We start from the raw sequence: 22,539 nt of genomic DNA, 5'->3' as shown, positions 1-22,539 counted from the left end.
GAAAATCGAAAGGTAGGCCTACTCTTTGGTGACTCAGGTGTGAAACACTAACATGGAAGCCCAATAGCCATCATCATTGTTACATCCTCAGAAAGCATGAGCTCCTGACTTGGGAAAATCTTGTGCAATACACAGACGCATGTCTTGTATTCAAGATCCTAAATGGCCTGGCTCCCCCTTCACTCAGTATTTTTGTTAAACAGAAAATCCAAACATATGGCAGCAGATCCACAAGGTCTGCCATGAGAGGTGACTATAGTTCCCTTAAGGAAAAGCACCTTTAGTAAATCCGCTTTCTCTGTGAGAGCTTCCCATGTCTGGAATACACTGCCATCAGACACACATAACTGCACCACATATCACACTTTCACAAAATGCATGAAGACATGGCTAAAGTTCAATCAGATTTGTGAACATAATCCCTAGCTGTGTATTGCCGCTTACCATGTTGTCTGTAGCTTGTGAGGTGTGGAAACACTTTGTTGCTTTTATGAATTTTGTCTTGCTGCTTTTTGTTCTATGTTGCTCTGTCTGTATGCTACATCTTGCTTGTCCTATGTTGCTCTGTCTGTATGCTATGTCTTGCTTGTCCTATGTTGCTCTGCGTGTGCTCACTGCTCAATGATTGTCTATATTGTAATTGTTTTTAATAACCTGCCCAGGGACTGCGGTTGAAAATTAGCCGGCTGGCTAAAACCGGGACTTTTACTGAAACGTTGATTAATGTGCACTGTCCCTGTAAAAATAAAATAAACTCAAACTCAATCAGGGACATGTTGAAAATGTCAGTGAAGAGACATGCCAGTTGGTTAGCAAATGCCCGGAGCACACGTCCTGGTAATCCGTCTGGCCCCACGGCCTTGTGAATGTTGACCTGTTTAAAGGTCTTACTCACGTCGACTACGGAGAGTGTGATCACACAGTCGTCCGGAACAGCTGATGCTGTCATGCATGCCTCAGAGTTGCTTGCCTTGAAGCAAGCTTAGAAGTGATTTAGCTCATCTGGTAGGCTCGTGTCACTGGGCAGCTCGCGGCTGTGCTTCCCTATGTAGTTTGTAATAGTTTGCAGGCCCTGCCACATAAGACAAGCGTCGGAGCCGGTGTCATACGATTCGATCTTAGTCCTGTATTGGCGCTTTGCCTGTTTGATGGTTTGTCGGAGGGCATAGCAGGATTTCTTATAAGCTTTCCTGGTTAGAGTCCCGCACCTTGAAGCGGCGGCTCTACCCTTTAGCTCAGTGCGAATGTTGCCTGTAATCAATGGCTTCTGGTTGGGGTATGTGCGTACAGTCACTGTGGGGACGACGTCCTCGATCTACTTATTGATAAAAGCAGTGACTGATGTGGTGTACTCCTCAATGCCATCAAAAGAATCCCGGAACATATTCCTGTCTGTGCTAGCAAAACAGACTTGTAGTTTAGCATCTGCTTCATCTGACCGCTTTTTTATTGACCGAGTCACTGGTGCTTCCTGCTTTAATTTTTGCTTATAAGCAGGATTCAGGAGGATAGAATTGTGGTCAGATTTGCCAAATGGAGGGCGAGGGAGAGCTTTGTATGCGTCTTTGTGTGTGGGGTACAGGTGATCTAGAATTGTTTTCCCTCTGGTTGCGCATTTTAACATGCTGATAGAAATGAGGTAAAACTGATTTAAGTTTCCCTGCATTAAGTCCCCGGCCACTAGGAGCGCCGCCTCTGGGTGAGCGGTTTCCTGTTTGCTTATTTCCTTATACAGCTGACTGAGTGCGGTCTTAATGCCAGCATCCATCTGTGGTGGTAAATAAACAGCCATAAAAAATATAAATGAAAACTCTTGGCAAATAGTGTGGTCTACAGCTTATCATGAGATACTCTACTTCAGGCGAGCAAAATCTAGAGACTTCCTTAGATTTTGGGCACTAGCTGTTGTTTACAAATATGCACAGACCCTCTCGTCTTACCGGAGTGTGCTGTTCTATCTAGCCGGTGCAGCGTATATCCCGCAAGCTGAATATCCATGTCGTCATTCACCCACGATTCGGTGAAACATAAGAGGCTACAGTTTTTGATGTTCCGTTGATAAGATATTCGTGATCGTACCTCGTCTAATTTATTGTCCAATTATTACGTTGGCAAGTAATACTGACGGTAAAGGCAGATTTCCCACTCGCCGTCGACAGATCCTTACGAAGCACCCTGCTCTGTGTCCTCTGTACCTGCGTCTCTTTCTCTTGCCAATGACAGAGATTTTGGCCTTGTCTGGTGTCTGAAGTACATCCTGTGTGTCCTGCTTGTTGAAGAAAAATATTAGTCTAATCCGAGGTAAGTCATCGCTGTCCTGATATCCAGAAGCTCTTTGCCGTAAGATACGGTGGCAGAAACATTATGTTCAAAATAAGTTACAAAAAATTCCAAGGGTTTTCTTTATTTGTACTATTTTGTAGAATAATAGTGAAGACGTCAAAACTATGAAATAATACATATGGAATCATGTAGTAACCCAAAAAGTGTTAAACAAATCAAAATATATTTTACATTTGAGATTCTTCAAAGTAGCCACTCATTTGCCTTGATGACAGCTTTGCACACTTGGCATTCTCTCAACCAGCTTCATGAGGTAGTCACCTAGAATGCATTTCAATTAACAGGTGTGCGACAGACCATCATTACTTTAAGACATGAAGGTCAGTCAATCCAGAACATTTCAAGAACTTTGAAAGTTTCTTCAAGTGCAGTTGCAAAAACCATCAAGCGCTATGATGAAACTGGCTCTCATGAGGACCGCCACAGGAAAGGAAGACCCAGAGTTACCTCTGCTGCAGAGGATAAGTTTATTAGAGTTAACTGCATCTCAGATTGCAACCCAAATAAATGCTTCACAGAGTTCAAGTAACAGACACATCTCAACATCAACTGTTCAGAGGAGACTGTGTGAATCGAACCAAGAAACACGAGCAAAGGACATTAGACCGGTGGAAATCTTTCCTTTGGTCTGATGAGTCCAAATTTGAGATTTTTGGGTCCAACCGCCGTGTCTTTGTGAGACGCAGAGTAGGTGAACGAATGATCTCCTCGTGTGTGGTTCCCACCATGAAGCATGGAGGAGAAGGTGTGATGGTGTGGGGGAGCATTGCTGGTGACACCGACAGTGATTTATTTAGAATTCAAGGCACACTTAACCAGCATGGCTACCACAGCATTCTGCAGCAATACACCATCCCATCTGGTTTGCGCTTAGTGGGCCTACCATTTATTTTTCAACAGGACAATGACCCAAAACACCCCTCCAGGCTGTGTAAAGGCTATTTGACCAAGAAGGAGAGTGATGGAGTGCTGCATCAGATGACCTAGCCTCCACAATCACCCCACCTCAACCCAATTGAGATGGTTTGGGATGAGTTGTACTGCAGAGTGAAGGAAAAGCAGCCAACAAGTGCTCAGCATATGTGGGAACTCCTTCAAGACTGTTGGAAAAGCATCCCTCTTGAAGCTGGTTGAGAGAATGCCAAGAGTGTGCAAAGCTGTCATCAACGCAAAGGGTGGCTACTTTGAAGAATCTAAAATCTAAAATATATTTTGATTTGATGAAAACAAAATTGGTTAAGACATGTTATTTCATAGTTTTGATGTCTTCACTAAACAGGTGGGGCTCCACTGATTTTGTTGGATTAACCTGGGTCAATGGAAACTTGCCTAATGTGTCTTGTGTTAGACAGTCAAACGTGATATAGAGAAGAGTCAGACAATCAACCTGTCAATCAATGCTAATCAGTGTGTCAATCAATTTGCTAATGGGCTGGCTCCCGCCCTACCGTGTTAACCAGTTAACAGTTTCCAGCCAGGTCGTCCTCTTCATTACTGCATCCAACCCCCATTCACCTCTATGCTGTCTTCCTTTCCTTCTCACCCTCTACCCCTTCTTTCCTCAGAGCTCCTGGATCCCCTCTAGGTGTCATCTGACAGCCTTTTCCTGGGGAGGGGGGCTGAAGTGGAGAGGGAGGAGGGAATAAAAAGGGATGAAGGAGGAAAAGCAGACAGACTAACAGACAAGGAGGGAGGGAGACACAGTCAGAGGAAGAGATAGACACACTATCGCAGCTATGCCCGAAGCCAAGAAGCCAGGTAAGCAGGTCATACACATAAGCTTCAGTACTGTTGTACAGCTAGTGTCCTCTTTGGACTTCTGTGTATCTATATTGGTCAGTGTTCTTCCTGTCATCGACCGAGACAGACTCTCTACTACTCCCATAGGCTGGTTCCCTACGTATGATAGTATGTTGTTGATAATGTGATACGTTGTTGTTTTTGCACTTTATACCCCCATAGCGTTCACAGTAGTAACATATGAAGTTTATTGGCATATCTGTTGGGAAATGTTACGATAAGCATGACAAAGTGATGAAATCATCTGAATTAACATAGGTTGCATTCATTATGAAGGTAGAGTGAGGTAAAGAGAAAAGTGGATGGCAGGAAAGATAGTGAGAATCTGTCTGTTTTTGTGATGGTGGAGAGTCCAGGCAGTGGCAAGGTAGAGGCCTATCTCGTCTCAATAGTTAGTTTGGAACCTTTATTATTATAGGCATTATGATAAGGGTTAAGGTTAGGTCTATGGTTAGAGTGGATAGTTAGTTTGGAACCTTTATTATTATAGGCATTATGATAAGGGTTAAGGTTAGGTCTATGGTTAGAGTGGATAGTTAGTTTGGAACCTTTATTATTATAGGCATTATGATAAGGGTTAAGGTTAGGTCTATGGTTAGAGTGGATAGTTAGTTTGGAACCTTTATTATTATAGGCATTATGATAAGGGTTAAGGTTAGGTCTATGGTTAGAGTGGATAGTTAGTTTGGAACCTTTATTATTATAGGCATTATGATAAGGGTTAAGGTTAGGTCTATGGTTAGAGTGGATAGTTAGTTTGGAACCTTTATTATTATAGGCATTATGATAAGGGTTAAGGTTAGGTCTATGGTTAGAGTGGATAGTTAGTTTGGAACCTTTATTATTATAGGCATTATGATAAGGGTTAAGGTTAGGTCTATGGTTAGAGTGGATAGTTAGTTTGGAACCTTTATTATTATAGGCATTATGATAAGGGTTAAGGTTAGGTCTATGGTTAGAGTGGATAGATCTACTGAACATCTACAAACCATCTATTTGGCACATAACTGTTAAAATGAGGTTATAGATGATAATAAGGTTCATGTTATTATTTGCCCAGATCTGTGCTCTTTAACACCACAAAGTCTTCCCATGTCTGTAATAGACCCACACTGTTGATATGGGGAAAAGTGGTTCAAGTGTGAGGACTTATACATTGTTGGCCTATATTCAGACAGCATTAACACCAGCAATACGTAGGTCTTTTATGCATGGAATTAGTTGTTGTGAAGACCTAGACATGGCAGCTCCGGCATCTGTTAACAAAACATTGCCATAAGTGTCAGTGAAATTTATTGCCCGTATGTAGTAATGATTGTCTATCTGAGGGGATCTAAAATATGTCATGGTCTCTTTTCAACAGTGACCTTAAGGCACTGTAAATCACATGGCAACATGACATTTGAGAGACTCAAACAGGGAGGGAGGGAGAAGAATCATTCTTAGCACCTTTCTTTCTATCTAGAACCTTAAAGGGATCTTCGGCTTTCCCCATAGGAGAACTCTTTGAAGTACCCTTTTGGGTTCCATGTATAACCCTTTCTACAGAGGGTTCTACATGGAACCCGAAAGGGTTCTACCTGGAACCAAAAAGCGTTCTACCTGGAACCAAAAAGGGTTCTCCTATGGGGACAACTGAAAAACCCTTTTGAAACTCTTTTTTCTAAGAGTGTAGTGTGGAAGAACAGAGTAGAGCAGTAGCATAGTAAAGCATACCGATAAGATGAGGGGAGAAAGATGAACGAGATGATGTGTCGGGGGGGGTTATGCCATGTCAGGTGTGACCTCTTCATATCACTTCTCTGCACCTCAGAGGCTCAATCTATCTGACCCTGATTGCCTGTCTACTTCACTTACACCTCTACTAAACTCTTTCATTGGGCTAACCGATTAATGTGGCCTGTTTGGATCCTTACCATAGACTATTAACTATATACAGTAAATGTATTCAAAGGGCATACAGTATCTTGTACTGTATTTACTTTTTTACTGTACTCTGTCATCTTACCTTCGTTTCACCACTGTTATTCCTGTTTATACTGCCTGCCTGGCTGGCTCAGAGTAATTCCACACCAATTTCTTTATGTCTCAGCCATGTGTTGCCAATCTAGCATCATGACATCATGTAGATCGTGTTCCTGTCACCACATTAATTCCATCCTTTAGACTGCTCTCACTTACTTTTCCACCAACCCCAAATCCTTGCCCCCCCCCTTTGTACTTCAACTCAGCCCCGGAGCCCTTCCCTCCCCCATGATGACTGTCTGGTACTCAAGAAGCCACTGGGACATGGAGAAAGCACGCTTCCCAATAAATAGCATTAAGAATAGTTCTGCAGCCTGTGTGCTTAGCCTGAGGAAGGGGATTGAGAATACCAGAGAGGGAATACCTAAGCTTGATCAAACTAGTGTTGTGGAAAATATGAATATTTTATCAGAGATATTAATGATTAGCCATGAATGTCTTGTGTTTTGGACATACAGTATATGATTGTGAGACACATCATGGTATCAATTACATTCAAGCAATATGAGGGGTGATAACAGGTGAAGAGTTGTTTGTTGACGCTGCTTCCCTTCATCAGGGGAGCGAAAATAACACAATGAATTATTCGCTGTAATGCAGTGAAAGATCAGCATCTTTACACCCCCCTCCCTGGGGGTCTGGAGCAGTGGACCGGTGCAGGGAAATGTCCCTAATAGAGTGTTATGATATCCCACCAACGTGTTTTGCGGTGGGGCCATTTGATTAGTGAAAGTTTAGGGTTTCATGACCCCTTCAAGTGGAGGCTCTTCAGAGGAGGAAGGGGAGGACCATCCTACTCAGTGAATTTAAAATAAATAGTGAAACATTTAAGTGATATTTTTTAGATAAAACTGTACTAAATATATTCACGTCACCAAATAACTGATTAAATCACTCTGTGAAGGTCTACAGTAGCCTTAACAGTACTCTGTAGGGTAGCACCATGGTGTAGCCAGAGGACAGCTATTTTCCGTCCTCCTCTGGATACATTGACTTCAATACAAAACTTAGGAGGCTCATGGATCTCACCCCCATAGACTTATACAGTAATTATGACAACTTCCAGAGGACGTCCTCCCACCTATCAGAGCTCTTGCAGCATGAACTGACATGTTGTCCATCCAATCAATGGATCAGAGAATTAATCTAGAACTGAAAGTATAAGCTACAGCTAGTTATAGCACTGCAGTGAATAACATGTGGTGAGTAATTGACTCAAAGAGAAAGACAATAGTTGAACAGTTTTGAACAAATTCATTTCTTCAAAAATTAAGGAACAGTGGAAACACGTTGTCTGGAATAATGAATCACACTTCACCATCTGGCAGTCGAATGGATGAATCTGGGTTTGGTGGATGCCAGGAGAACGCTACCTGCCCGTATGCATAGTGCCAACTATAAAGTTTGTTGGAGGAGAAATAATGGTCTGGGGCTGTTTTTCATTGTTCAGGCTAGGCACCTTAGATCCAGTGAAGGGAAATCTTAATGCTACAGCATACAATGACATTCTAGATGATTATGTGCTTCCAACTGTGTGGCAACAGTTTGGGGAGGGCCTTTTCCTGTTTCAGCATGACCTAATCGCCCAACATCAGTGTCCGACCTCACTAATGCTCTTGTGGCTGAATGGAAGCAAGTCCCCGCAACAATGTTCCAACATCTAGTGGAAAGCCTTTCCAGAAGAGTGGAGGCTGTTATAACAGCAAAGGGGTGACCAACTCCATATTAATGCCGATGATTTTGGAATGAGATGTTCGACAAGCAGGTGTACACATACTTTTGGTCATGTCGTGTATGTTGACGTTAGCTAATATGGTGACAATGATGCAGGCTGTATGTAGCACTTATGGTATGAAGGTTTGGCTAGGAGAGTTTTTTTTCGCCTGGTCACAGACAGCTGTTGTGTTGTGCACTGAAGTCCTCAAGTGAAGGGAAAATGTGAGAGGAGAGCGCGTAGATGTGATGATGCTGTTTGTATGGCTGCTATGAAAGTGAACTGTGTGATCAGGGGTGTATTCATTCCACCAATTCTGTTGCAAAATGTTTCTTAAACAGAAGCAAACGGAACTAAATGGGATGGACCTACCTGTATTTGTCCAATAAAAACTTGTTTTAGTTGCAAAACATAATGTTTTTAAACTGTTTGGACTAAAGATTACACCCTAGATCAGCTAGGTGCAGGCAAGAGTATGCAATGCGGTATTGAATGTGTCCCTATCTGTCACGTTGATTACACCAATTTGTCTCTTGACCTGTGCCCCTACGTTAAACTTTAATTTGTAGGCTAGGATGTAGCAACCTCATGATGGGTATAGGACAAATTCAAGTATCATGCCGTAGGCTAAACCTATCGCTGTCACACAGAGCTTGGTGAAAGGAATATGAATGACAGTCATCCAATATACTGTAATAGAATTAAGGCCCTTAAAAAAATTTACCGTCCTCCCTAATCTTAAATGGCACCGACTGCCACTGACCCCCTCCCCACACCCCTTCCCACCCCTTCTTCTGGACTGGGCCCTGCTGCCTGGACAGAGTGGCAGGGAAAGACTGACGTCTCCTGAGCCTCCTCTTCCACACCCTGCCCTCATGAAACCGAGGCAGTGAGTATAGCATTACTTCATACCAGGGTCGTCACCATGCCCCCCCAAGTATGCAGCTCTGGCTTGATGGATTACAGACAGATGCAGAGTCAACAGAGAGCCAGAGGAGTTCACAATCAGAGTGTGAGCCGTTAAGCCCCAATATGTCATTAACTAAGACTTTATAAATACTCCGTAAGCATTTTGTGGCGGATAGGAACACTGGCAGTAGTATTTGGTAATGTCCTCTAATGTAAAAGTTTTTTTCTGCGCTTTGAGCCAGACCTATTTTAAGCGCCCTCTGGTAAGGCACGGAGAGAGATGCGGAGGGAATGGTAATGAATGGAGATGAATGGAAAAGATAGACAGTTTGGGATGATATTTATGGGGTCTCGTTTATTCCATTCTGCAGATTCTACTTCCCTAAAGAGGTGTCATTTTCCTCTGTGCCAAAGTAGTTTTTGTTGAAAGCTTTCTATTACAAGATGTTCTAAAATACTCTGTCATATTTACAACAATACCAAATAGTATTTGGTATTGTCCTCTCTCTCCGTTTACTTCTCTACCACTCCTATTACCATGTCTCATCCTCCACTGTTCCACTATAGACCTTCACCCCAGACGCGTGCCAGCGGATGGGGGGGAGGGGTAGCGGAGAGAGACATCACTTGAGGAATGCATACAGGCTATAATTCTTATCATCATTACTGTCTGATAAAATACAGTGTGATATACTACCCTCCCAGGTTCTCTCCCCTCCCTTCCTATGCTCCCTTACAGGCTTACCTCAGTACTGTAGTACCCTAGTAAATGTCCTCCCACCTCTTCCTGTTGCCATGTTGGAAAACATGAAAGTGGTTTGTTAAACAGGTGAAGTTATAGTTGCCAGCCCAGTGACATCTATAGCCCACACATGCTGTGGTAAAAGACAGCTGCAGCGATTACACAGCACAACTACTGCACAGTGGAAACAAATACACCTGACTGGGACCCACCACAACCTCCGCCAAGTTACAACCACAAATAATTACTACATTAGAGTGGAATTAATGCTATTCATAGCAAGACCTGATGCCAGAAATATAATAATTGCTCCCACAGTTGATTTCTTCAAACCAAGCTGCTTACCTATTGCAGATTCAGTCTTCCCAGCCTGGTGCAGGTCTACAATTTTGTTTCTGGTGTCCTTTGACAGCTCTTTCATAGTGGAGTTTGGAGTGTGACTGTTTGAGGTTGTGGACAGGTGTCTTTTATACTGATAACAAGTTCAAACAGGTGCCATTAATACAGGTAACGAGTGGAGGACAGAGGAGCCTCTTAAAGAAGAAGTTACAGGTCTGTGAGAGCCAGAAATCTTGCTTGTTTGTAGGTGACCAAATACTTATTTTCCACCATAATTTGCAAATGTGAATTTCTGGATTTTTTTTTCTCATTTTGTCTGTCATAGTTGAAGTGTACCTATGATGAAAATTACAGGCCTCTCTCATCTTTTTAAGTGGGAGAACTTGCACAATTGGTGGCTGACTAAATACTTTTTTGCCCCACTGTATATGTTATGGTATTCATTCAACTTACATTACTCTCCCTCCACCATGCCACCTTCCCTACTCCCCTACTACTACTCCTTAGAATATGCCCCCTCCTTCTGCCTTTGTCCAGATAACACTGTATGACATATACCTCTAGAACTCATATCATCGGAACTGTCAAATAAAACCGCCAAATGATGGAGCGATATAGAGAGCAGAGGCTTAAGTGTACTCCCATGCTGCCAAAAGCATCACCCTCTTCATCCTCATCATAAAACGATGAAACTCCATCAGTCACACTCTGCCCCCAGCATAGATGCCCGCCAAATGCCAATAATACCATTGATACTCCACCACACGCTCAGCGGTATAAATAGACCCTTTGAATATAAATCTCCCCTTTGAGTCCTTATGTGAATATGCCCGCTTGGTGCTATAGTTTAATATATTTATGAAAATGTGAAAATGCCTGCATTATACGCAGGTTGACGTTGATTTTCATGAATCTTGCCCCGTATGCAGAACTGAGCTTTTTCCACTAGATGGGCCAGCTGCAAAGTCAAAATCGTCTGTATCGTAAAAATGAATGAAAATTTAAAAAATGAGCTTTTTGGTTTTAATTTAAGGTTAGGGTTAGGCATTAGGGTTAGCAGTGTGGTTAGGTTTTGATGACTTTGTGGCTGTGCCAGCTAGTGACCACACTTCAGAGCTGCCTCCAGGGCAAGATTCATGACAATAAATTCCAACCTGCGTATTATACCATGGTGACTTTTATAGATAAACAAGCACATGCTGATGTCTAGATAAAGATGTTTATTTGTATCACATACTGTATGTACTGTAGGTTATGCACTTAGAAATATAATTACTCATTGAATTGCAATACTAGATACAACTACAAACACTTAACATTTGGACTTTATTAGCCCACACAGGAGGTTAGGTTTAGGTCCTCATATTGAAGTTTATAGAGACCACAACTGATGTATAGAACAATCTTAAAATGATCTACTTTGGTTTAGAAAGAAGCAGCATGAAACCTCTTAACACAATAAATTAATTTGGTGAAAATCACCTGTTTGGACCTAACTTGCTTACCTATTTTTCCATGTGGTTTCTTCCATGAAATGATGGAAGAAACCCCTTTGGCTCAACTTAACCCACTCTCCCATACTGATATGCAGGATTTTTTGGGGTGTGCAGCATCACATGTGAGTAATGTTATGGGTAATGAGACATGTACAGTGCATTCGGAAAGTATTCAAACCCTTTGACTTTTTCCACATTTTGTTACGTTACAGCTTTATTCTAAAATTGATTAAATTAATTGTTTTCCTAATCAATCTACACACAATAGCCCATAATGACAAAGCAAAAACTCTTTGCTATGAGACTCGAATTGAGCTCAGGTGCATCCTGTTTCTATTGATCATCCTTGAGATGTTTCTTCAACTTGATTTGAGTCCACCTGTGGTCAATTCAATTGATTGGACATTATTTGGAAAAGCCTGTCTATATAAGGTACCACAGTTGACAGTGCATGTCAGAGCAAAAACCAAGCTATGAGGTAGAATGAATTGTCCGTAGAGCTCCGAGACAGGATTGTGTCAAAGCAAAGATCTGGGAAAGGGTACCAAAACATTTCTGCAGCATTGAAGGTCCCCAAGAACACAGTGGCCTCCATCATTCTTAAATGGAAGAAGTTTGGAACCACCAAGACTCTTCCTAGAGCTGGCCGCCCGGCCAAACTGAGCAATCAAGGGAGAAGGACCTTTGTCAGGGAGGTGACCAAGAACCCGATGGTCACTCTGACAGAGCTCCAGAGTTCCTCTGTGGAGATGGGAGAACCTTCCAGAAGGACAACCATCTCTGCAGCACTCCACTAATCAGGCCTTTATGGTAGAGTGGCCAGACGGAAGGCACTCCTCAGTAAAAGGCACGACAGCCTGCTTGGAGTTTGCCAAAAGGCACCTAAAGGACTGTCAAGCCATGACAAACAAGATTGTCTGGTCTGATGAAACCAAGACTGAAGTCTTTGGCCTGAATGCCAAGCTTCACGTCTGGAGGAAACCTGGCACCTTCACTACAGTGAAGCATGGTGGTGGCAGCATCATGCTGTGGGGATGTTTTTCAGCAGCAGGGACTGGGTGACTAGTCCAGATCGAGGGAAAGATGAACAGAGCAAAGTACAGAGAGATCCTCGATGAAAACCTGCTCCAGAGCGCCCAGGTCTCAAACTGGGGCGAAGGTTTACCTTCCAACAGGACAACGACCCTAAGCAGCCAAGACAACGCAGGAGTGGCTTCGGGACAAGTCTCTGAATGTCCTTGAGTGGCCCAGCCAGAGCCCGGACTTGAACCTGATCGAATATCTCTGGAGATACCTGAAAATAGCTGTGCAGCGATGCTCCCCATCCAACCTGACAGAGCTTGAGAGGATCTGCAAAGAAGAATGGGAGAAACTCCCCAAATACAGGTGTGCCAAGCTTGTAGCGTCATATCCAAGACGACTTGAGGCTGTAATCACTGCCAAAGGTGCTTCAACAAAATACTGAGTAAAGGGTCTGAATACTTATGTAAATGTAATATATATATATATATATATTATTATTTTTTTTAAATACATTTGCAAACATTTCTAAAAACCTGTTTTTGCTTTGTCATTATGGGGTATTGTGTGTACATTGATTGGAGAAAATAACAATTGAAAACGTTTTAGAATAAGGCTGTAACCTAAACATTTTTGGAAAAAGGGAAGGGGCCTGAATGCTTTCTGAATGCACTGTATGTCAGACGTATGTCACACATCTATAGGTTGTAGATATCTCTGTGGTGTTGTGAGGGTCACCAAGCGCCATTAACACAACATGTTGCCTTTAACTCAAGGTTGTAGACGTGTTAAAGTGTCACGCCTGCTCCCTCTCCCCCTCCCTGGCGCTCGAAGGCAACAGGCTCCCCAGCATTACGCACTCCTGCCACCATCATCACGCACACCTGCCTTCCCCTGTCATGCGCATCAGCAATTATTGGACTCAATCACCTGTGTCATTACCTCCCTTATATCTGTCTGTCCCAAGCTCTGTTCCCTGGTTCAGGATTAATGTTCGGATGTCATTGTGTTACCCGTGTGCTGACGCTGTTCCTGTCTTGTTCCATGTCTGTTCCTCATTAAATGTTCAACTCCCCATACCTGCTTCTCTACTCCAGCGTCGGCCCCTACATTAAAGAGCTTATAGGCAGGTATTTCAGAAGCCCTCTAACATTGGCTTAAGGGAAAGGAATCCTCACCAAGCATACTGTAGATACATTACCGCAAGGCTAAAATATATAACTCTAATGGTAGTATAAAACAAACATATGTTCTTTTCAAGATATCACAGATTCAACTCTTTAAGACAATTCTTGCTAATGTATATACATTGTGACCTGGGTCAGTGATGAAATTAGCAAACACTTCAAAGATTAAGCCTTTGAAAGTGATGTATAAAATGAGGCCACACGTGGCAGTAGACTGTCTATGGCTTACTACTACTGTATCTGAGGGAGGAGAAGCACACAGAGAGAAGGAAGAGGGGGAAATGTCAAGAGAGATTAAGAACATTCCACGGAGGTTACCCTTCAAAAAGAGAGAGAGGGAGAAGTAGAGGGGGAGAGAGCTGAGAGAGTATATATATATATTTATATAACATAAATACTCAGGCTACCTGGTACGAATGTTGAAAGATTCTGTATATTTTGAGAAAGAATATGATATCCTTAATCCATATAACCCTGTGAGTGAAGACCTGCACTTTCATTTACTGTATAGCATAGTTCAAATGCCCCCCCCCCCCATGCATTTCCATTTCTTATTGAATGTTAAAGAACTTGCCATTTTGATTTGTCCCTCATTTAATCTGTAAATCTCAAATGATGATGATAATATAATGATGGATTTTTCCCAAAAAGATGAAGCACCACTTTTCAGAGCAGTGAGGCTGAGGCATGAATACAGAGAGAAGAAACTGTTCTATATCCTCCGTCATATATATATATATGTGACGGAGGATATAGAACAGTTGAAGTCGGAAGTTTAAATACACCTTAGCCAAATACATTTAAACCCAGTTTTTCACAATTCCTGACATTTAATCCTGGTAAAAATTCCTTGTCTTAGGTCAGTTAGGATCACCACTTTATTTTAAGAATGTGAAATATCAGAATAATAGTTGAGAGAATTATTTATTTCAGCTTTTATTTCTTTCATCACATTCCCAGTGGGTCAGAAGTTTACATACACTCAATTAATATTTGGTAGCATTGCCTTTAAATTGTTTAACTTGGGGCAAACGTTTTGGGTAGCCTTCCATAAGCTTCCCACAATAATTTGGGAGAATTTTGGCCCATTTCTCCTGACAGAGCTGGTGTAACTGAGTCAGGTTGGTAGGCCTCCTTGCTCACACACGCTTTTTCAGTTCTGCCCACAAATGTATGGGATTGAGGTCAGGGCTTTGTGATGGCCACTCCAATACCTTGACTTTGTTGTCCTTAAGCCATTTTGCCACAACTTTGGAAGTATGCTTGGGGTCATTGTCCATTTGGAAGACCCATTTGCGACCAAGCTTTAACTTCCTGACTGATGTCTTGAGATGTTGCTTCAATATATCCACATAATTTTCCATTCCTCATGATGCCATCTATTTTGTGAAGTGCACCAGTCCCTCCTGGTTTCTGTACCAAGTATTAAGTTCTGCTTTTCTGATGTATCAAATACTTATGTCATGCAATAAAATGCAAATTAATTACTTAAAAATCATACAATGTGATTTTCTGGATTTTTGTTTTAGATTCCGTCTCTCACAGTTGAAGTGTACCTATGATAAAAAATGACAGACCTCTACATGCTTTGTAAGTAGGAAAACCTGCAAAATCGTCAGTGTATCAAATACTTGTTCTCCCCACTGTATATACTGAACAAAAATATTAACGCAACAGGCAACAATTTCAAAGATGTTACTGAGTTAAAGTTCATATAAGGAAATCAGTCAATTGAAATAAATTCATTAGGCCCTAATCTATGGATTTCACATGACTGGGAAAACAGATATGCATCTGTTGGTCACAGATACCTTAAAAAAAAGGTAGGGGCGTGGATCAGAAAACAAGTCAGTATCTGGTGTAAGCACCATTTGGCTCATGCAGCGCAACACATCTCCTTCGCATAGAGTTGATCAGGCTGTTGATTGTGTCCTGTGGAATGTTGTCCCACTTCTCTTCAATGGCTGTGAAAAGTTGCTGGATATTGGCAGGAACTGGAACACGCTGTCGTACACGTCGATCCAGAGCATCCCAAACATGCTCAATGGGTGACATGTCTGGTGAGTATGCAGGCCATGGAAGAACTGGGACATTTTCAGCTTTCAGGAATTGTGTACAGATCCTAGTGACATGGGGCCGTGCATTATCCTGCTGAAACATGAGGTCATGGCAGCGGATGAATGACACAGTGGTGTAAAAATACTTTAAAGTACTACTTAAGTTGTTCTTTTGGGTATCTGTACCCTACTTTACTATTTTACTTTTACTCCATAAATTTTCCCTGACACCCAAAAGTACTCGTTACATTTTGAATGCTTAGCAGGACAGGAAACGGATCCAATTCACACAATTATCAAGAGAATATCCCTGGTCATCCTTACTGCCTCTGATCTGGCGGACTCACTAAACACACATGCTTCGTTTGTAAATTATGTCTGAGTGTTGAAGTGTAACCCTGGCTATCCGTAAATAAAATAAAAAAACAAGAAAATGGTGCCATCTGGTTTGCTTAATATATGGAATTTGAAATGATTTGTACTTTTACTTATATTTTAGCATTTACATTTACTTTTGACAGTTAAGTATATTTAAAACCAAATACTTTCAGACTTTTACTCAAGTAGTATTTTACTGGGTGACTTTCACCTTTATGTTTTCTATTAAGGTATCTTTACTTTTACTCAAGTATGACAATTGGGTACTTTTTCCACCACTTGAATGACACGACAATGGGCCTCAGGATCTCGTCATGATATCTATGTGCATTCAAATTGCCAACGATAAAACGCAATTGTGTTCATTGTCCATAGCTTATGCCTGCCCATACCATAACCCCACCACCACCATGGGGCACTCTGTTCACAACATTGACATCAGCAAACTGCTCGCCCACACGACGCCATACACGTCTGCGGTTGTGAGGCTGGTTGGACGTACTGCCATATTCTCTAAAACGACGTTGGATGCGGCTTATGGTAGCGAAATTAACATTCATTTCTCTGGCAACGGCTCTGGTGGACATTCCTGCAGTCAGCATGCCAATTGCACGCTCCCTCAAAACGAGATCTGTGGCATTGTGTTGTGGGACAAAACTGCACATTTTAGAGGGGCTTTTTATTGTCCCCAGCACAAGGTGCACCTGTGTAATTACCATGCCGTTTAATCAGCTTCTTGATATGCCACACCTGTCAGGTGGATGGACTATCTTGGCAAAGGAGAAATGCTCACTAACAGGGATGTAAACTGATTTGTGCACAAAATTTGAGATATATAATTTTTTTGTGAATATGGAAAATTTCTGGGATCTTTTATTCCAACTCATGAAACATGGGGCCAACACTTTACATGTTGCATTTATATTTTTGTTCAGTATATATTTAGAGGAAGGCTTGACAGTGATGGGGCAGCTTGGCTAGAGAAATTGAGGAAATCAAACACTGGTTCATCAACTATCTCACAGGATATTTGTTAAATATACACCATGGTATCCATCTCTCCCATGACTAAATCTGATGGAGCTGACCCTCAAGCTCTCAACTGAACACTTCTCACCATATCTGACCCCTGATGGCCTTTCTCATTTACCTCTCCCTCTAGCTCCTTCTCACTTTCTCTCATTTCTCGGCTCTCTTCTTTTCTCTCTTTCTCTTGCTCTCCTCTTTTCTCTCTGTCTGTCTGTCATTCTGTCTGTCTCTCTCTCGCTCTCGCACTCTATGACTTACCGCTGTACTTAGAACTTTTGGTATGAGTACGGCAGATAGACAGACACTGAGCTGGCCTGTGATAGAGAGAGTGCTGACAGGTCGTAACCAGAGAGAAACCTTGGCCAAACTGGGCTGAAGGCCTGAAGGAGAGAAGGGGTTGGGTGTTGGTCTAACCAAAGACAATCACTTGTCAAATTCCGGCCTGTTTTTATAGTATCCTAAGGCATCTTATTTAGCAATGGAATCTAGGGATAGTCTCATCTATCAATTTCTGCTATCATACATTTTCATGGGAATCTGAACAGGGGATTTGACTGGTAACCACCGTCCTGGAACATACTGTAGTATAGGGACAGGATTTGTCATTTTGATTGCTGACTTCTACACTGTTGTCACAGAGGAGACCATGCAGTGATAGTCACTACATGTTCCATATTTATCCTGTGCTTCACAACAGCCACTCATCCTGTGTCCTTTAACAATGTCATGATGGGTGGTTAAACAAATGCTTTGTGCCAGCTTAGGACACAAGGCCTTGTCATCGGGGCTTACCGTCTCATGGCATGTGCTCAATGGTGCATAACACCCATCCCAGTCAACAATAGTGGACTGAGCAGCAAATGGAGCACCAGAACTTCACTGACCCACTTACCCATCTATGGACTGGGCCTGCTAAAAAAGGCACAGAACCTGGGCTAAAGAAGGCTTTTAATGCCCTGTGCGTCAAAGACCCCCTGAGACATAAGACAGTGGGTGTTGCCAGGGATAAAACTAGATGTGCTGAGAACGTTAACATATTGCTGCCTGAAAAACAAACCTTTTCAAAAATAGACGTGTCAGCTGCTCAGTATGCCAACACTGAGATCACAGCCAGGGTCGTTCAGCACAACCAGAGTGTCAAGGCCAAGGCTGAAATCTCAGAATCGCAGTTCGGTATACTCATGGGACAATAGTTCTGAAAAGTCAGTTGTGATTGATCAGATGGAGATGGTTCGGGAGACTTGGTTGATGTTCTACATTCTGTGGTTGGGTAGTTTAATGGATTTAGCTGACTACAAATCCCAAGGCACTGAGACTATTTATGTTATCACTTTAACAGGTGCTCTGAACAAGGACACTGTCTGTACAAATTATAGCTTTGGATGGCAGATCCATGTGTCTGGCCAGAGTTTGAGCCAGAGATCATTACCGTTACTGTGTGGTTCAGTTTGTTTTCAGTAACTAAGTCTTAATCTCTACATTCATTAGGCACTCTTGTGGAGGTATTGTTTATCTCAGATATCAGTACTTTGATGGTCTTAAACCCTATCAAAAGCATCTTAGTCTTGAGGCTGTGTTCTTTGATATTTTTCAGTCACATTATTCTTCATGATCCTTGACTTCGGCGATGTCATTTACAAAATAGCCTCCAACACTCTACTCAGCAAATTGGATGCAGTCTATCACAGTGCCATCCGTTTTGTCACCAAAGCCCCATATACTACCCACCACTGCGACCTGTATGCTCTTGTTGGCTGGCCCTCGCTTCATATTCATCGCCAAACCCACTGGCTCCAGGTCATCTATAAGTCGTTGCTAGGTAAAGCCCTGCCTTATCTCAGCTCACTGGTCACCATAGCAGCACCCACCGGTAGCACGCGCTCCAGCAGGTATATCTTACCGGTCACCCCCAAAGCCAATTCCTCCTTTGGCCGCCTTTCCTTCCAGTTCTCTGCTGCCAATGACTGGAACGAACTGCAAAAATCACTGAAGCTGGAGTCTTATTTCTCCCTCACCAGCTTTAAGCACCAGCTGTCAGAGCAGCTCACAGATCACTGCACCTGTGCATAGCCCATCTGTAAATAGCCCATCCAACTACCGCATCCCCATACTGTTATTTATTTGATTTATTTTGCTCCTTTGCACCCCAGTGTCTCTACTTGCACACTCATCTTCTGCACATCTATCACTCCAGTGTTTAATTGCTATATTGTAATTATTTCGCCACTATGGCCTATTTATTGCCTTGCCTCCCTTATCCTACCTCATTTGCACACACTGTATATAGACTTTTTCTATTGTATTATTGACTGTATGTTTGTTTATTCCATGTGTAACTCTGTGTTGTTTGTGTCGCACTGTTTTGCTTTATCTTGGCCAGGTCGCAGTTGTAAATGAGAACTTGTTCTCAACTAGCCTACCTATCAAAAATCAAAATGATCTTCTCTTTAAAACTTCCCATCTCTATCAAGAATATACACACAGTAGCCACTGTTTCTATAGCATGTTGATGTTTATTGGGATGAATCTTGTCCTGGAGGCATAATTGAGGGATTTCCACTAGATGGGCCAGCTGCAAAGTCAAAATTAGCTATATATTGTAAAAATAAATTTAAGGTTAGGGTTAGGCGTAAGGTTAGCAGTGTGGTTAAGGTTAGGGTTAATTATTTTATGATTTTGTGGCTGTGCCAGCTAGTGACTACATGGCAGAGCTGCCTCCAGTACATGAGTCATCCCAATGAATGCCAACCTTTTTTTCTATATACAGTGTACAGTGGGGCAAAACATTATTTAGTCAGCCACCAATTGTGCAAGTTCTCCCACTTAAAAATAAATTTGCAAATAAATTCATAAAAAATCCTACAATGTGATTTTCTGGATTTTTTTTCTCATTTTGTCTGTCATAGTTGAAGTGTACCTATGATGAAAATTACAGGCCTCTCTCATCTTTTTAAGTGGGAGAACTTGCACAATTGGTGGCTGACTAAATACTGTTTTGCCCCACTGTACTTACTTTGACTCCAATTCCAATACTCTTTCTTTGCCAGAGGCAGAGCCTGAAGAAATTGGTAAGAACTGCACAAAGCAAGGTTGAGTGAATGTGCTACTCCTCTGTGGTTACATTAAAATATGTATTTGATTATCGTATGAACTTATGTGTTTACGTACCGGTATAATATTGTATGTACAATGTACATGGGAATGCATTAATGTATCAACATTCTGAATTTACACTACAGTGCTGTGTGCAGGCGTGGATTATGCATATCTAGACTTCTACATAATACATGTGCATTCAAATCATTTGTGAATGTTTGTATGTATGCATGTTTGCACAGTGTGAAGTCAAATATTGATAATTCACAGTGGTGATTATTTTATATTATCTTAACTATATTGTACGTTTAATGGTCCATGATGTTTTCGAGATGGTATGGTTGGAATCTAACCTTTGCTCTCTTTACAGAACCTCTACATACAACTGATGAAAACATATGTCACTTAGTTATTCATTATTGTATATGTTTGTCTTTAATTGTAGCGGCCAAGACAGATAAGGCTGCTGCAGCACCTGCTGGTGAGTTCACTCATAACAAATGGATGACAAATACTTATACATGAAATACTTCAATGAATGGTTAGGCCTATACCAAAATCAATGTCTGATTAAATTTCTCCTTTTTTTTCTCTCTTTTTTTTTTTTACAGATAAGGGTTGGTGAGAACAGGGCATGTGTGTGTTAACCTGTGTCCCTTTGTGTGTGTTTGTGTTAGTCAGTAGGGTATAACCATCCCCTCATCATTCCAATGTAATGTCGGTTAACTGTTTTCCCTCACTCAGCGAAGCCAGCGGAGGATCATGGTAAGGCCTCTAAGACCAATCACAGAAGTAGCTTTCTGTGGGGATGAGACTGAGAGTGGCCATGCATGATTCTCACCACGCACCATGACAGTGTTGATCAGATAGAACGCCAATACACTTAACTTAGGCTTCACACGTTTATATTCATGCCTATCACAATATCCCACTGGTTTATGCCTGACAAAGCAGACTATATTCATTTAAATGATATATTAGTCATTATTCTTCTGGTTCTTACTGGGGTTTTTATTACCTGAGATAACAGGTCACCAATCAGTTGGTAAGAACTACCTATGTTAAGGTTGAGGTGATGTTTGTTATGTGGGTTATTTTGGCAAGCACTGGAGTGTGTGTTTCCGGGTGCGTGTGTGTATCTGGGTGTGCATGGGGTGTGTGTGTGGTGTGGTCTGTGTGTGTGTGTGTTTATTATTATTTATTTTGTGTGTGTGTACGCTGTAAAAAAAAAAATGTTGGTTCAACGTACATTTGTAAACAACCAGCTGCAATAGGATTGTGAGTTTGCTCAACCAAAAAACATTTGTATGTTGATTCAACATATTTTTGTTACAGTGTATACATACATGCATATGTGGAGGATTGTTCAGGAAACGTTTCAGATGTGTATTTCCTTGTACTCAGTGTGTGAGTTTCTGTGAGTGTCTGCTACTGCAGTATACCACCTTTATTACACACTTACTCCACACTGATATCCTCTCGTTTTAGTGGCTGAGGCCCAGCCTGCTGAAGAGGGCTAGAGCTATTCTGTCTGATGTGTCATTTGTGTATGTATTGTATGTGGATGTGTGCAGGTATAGGCTTTTGTCCGTGTTGTGTTTGTGACTGTTTTGTACGTGTGTGTGTGTGAGCGTGTGTATGTGCGTGTGACTGTGTGTACATAATGCTAGCTCCAATACGGACTTAAGTCCAGTACCTCCTACTGAAATCCATTTGTGTGTATTAACAGAGGCCCAGCCTGCTATAGAGGGGAAAGGTTTTTGTGGCTGAATGTATTACTTAAATATGTGTATGCAGCACGAGTACATAGGTTGGGTGTGTGTACACGGTAAGTTTGCATATATTGTGAGTAGGCTGTATGTGTACACCGTGCATCATGTCAGCGCTATTCAACAATGAAGTCCAGTCGTCCTCCCTGATAGCCCTGTTTATCTTTACTGACAGACGCCGAACCTGCTGTAGAGGGTAAGAGCTGTTCTGGCTTAATATGGTCCTTCAAAGTATAACACACACAGCATTAAGTTGAAGTTAGTGTGTTATCTACGGTTCATCAGAGAGATGGTGGAGGCATTTGCTTGTGGGTATACGAGTAGTTTGTGTGTGTGTTAAGAGAATTATGTTCTCAATGTTCATAAACTGAACTCCCATTAAACTACTCGGTCTGTTACTAAGAATCTGTAAGGTTCTTATTAAAATGAAACAGACAGAGGCCAGTCTACAATAGTCAGAATGTCTATTTACGAGAGCTCTGCTTATCATTTCCTGTACATTGGTTTATATACCTCTCATTTCATCATAAAAGTCCCTCCTCTCAGAGACAATGACAATATAGTTCACAAGTCTTCTCCTACATTGCCTGCCACCTGTTATACAATCTACTACAGCCCCAGGTTTCTCCCTTCCC

At 41.9% G+C, this 22,539-nt stretch overlaps 1 long non-coding RNA gene across 1 annotated transcript; it reads left to right on the top strand.

Annotated features, from left to right (window-relative positions):
• The first annotated feature begins 3,822 nt into the window (after window positions 1-3,822).
• LOC139530799 (uncharacterized) lies at window positions 3,823-21,312 on the top strand. The gene is made up of 3 exons (XR_011666125.1): window positions 3,823-4,101; window positions 20,581-20,616; window positions 20,747-21,312. It is a non-coding gene; the product is annotated as an uncharacterized lncRNA (long non-coding RNA).
• The last annotated feature ends 1,227 nt before the right edge of the window (window positions 21,313-22,539 follow it).

The sequence above is a fragment of the Salvelinus alpinus genome, chromosome 1, assembly GCF_045679555.1.
Source record: "Salvelinus alpinus chromosome 1, SLU_Salpinus.1, whole genome shotgun sequence".
Lineage (NCBI taxonomy): Eukaryota > Metazoa > Chordata > Actinopteri > Salmoniformes > Salmonidae > Salvelinus > Salvelinus alpinus.
Note: the sequence above shows the minus strand (reverse complement) of the source record. Positions and strands in the feature narration are given on the sequence as shown.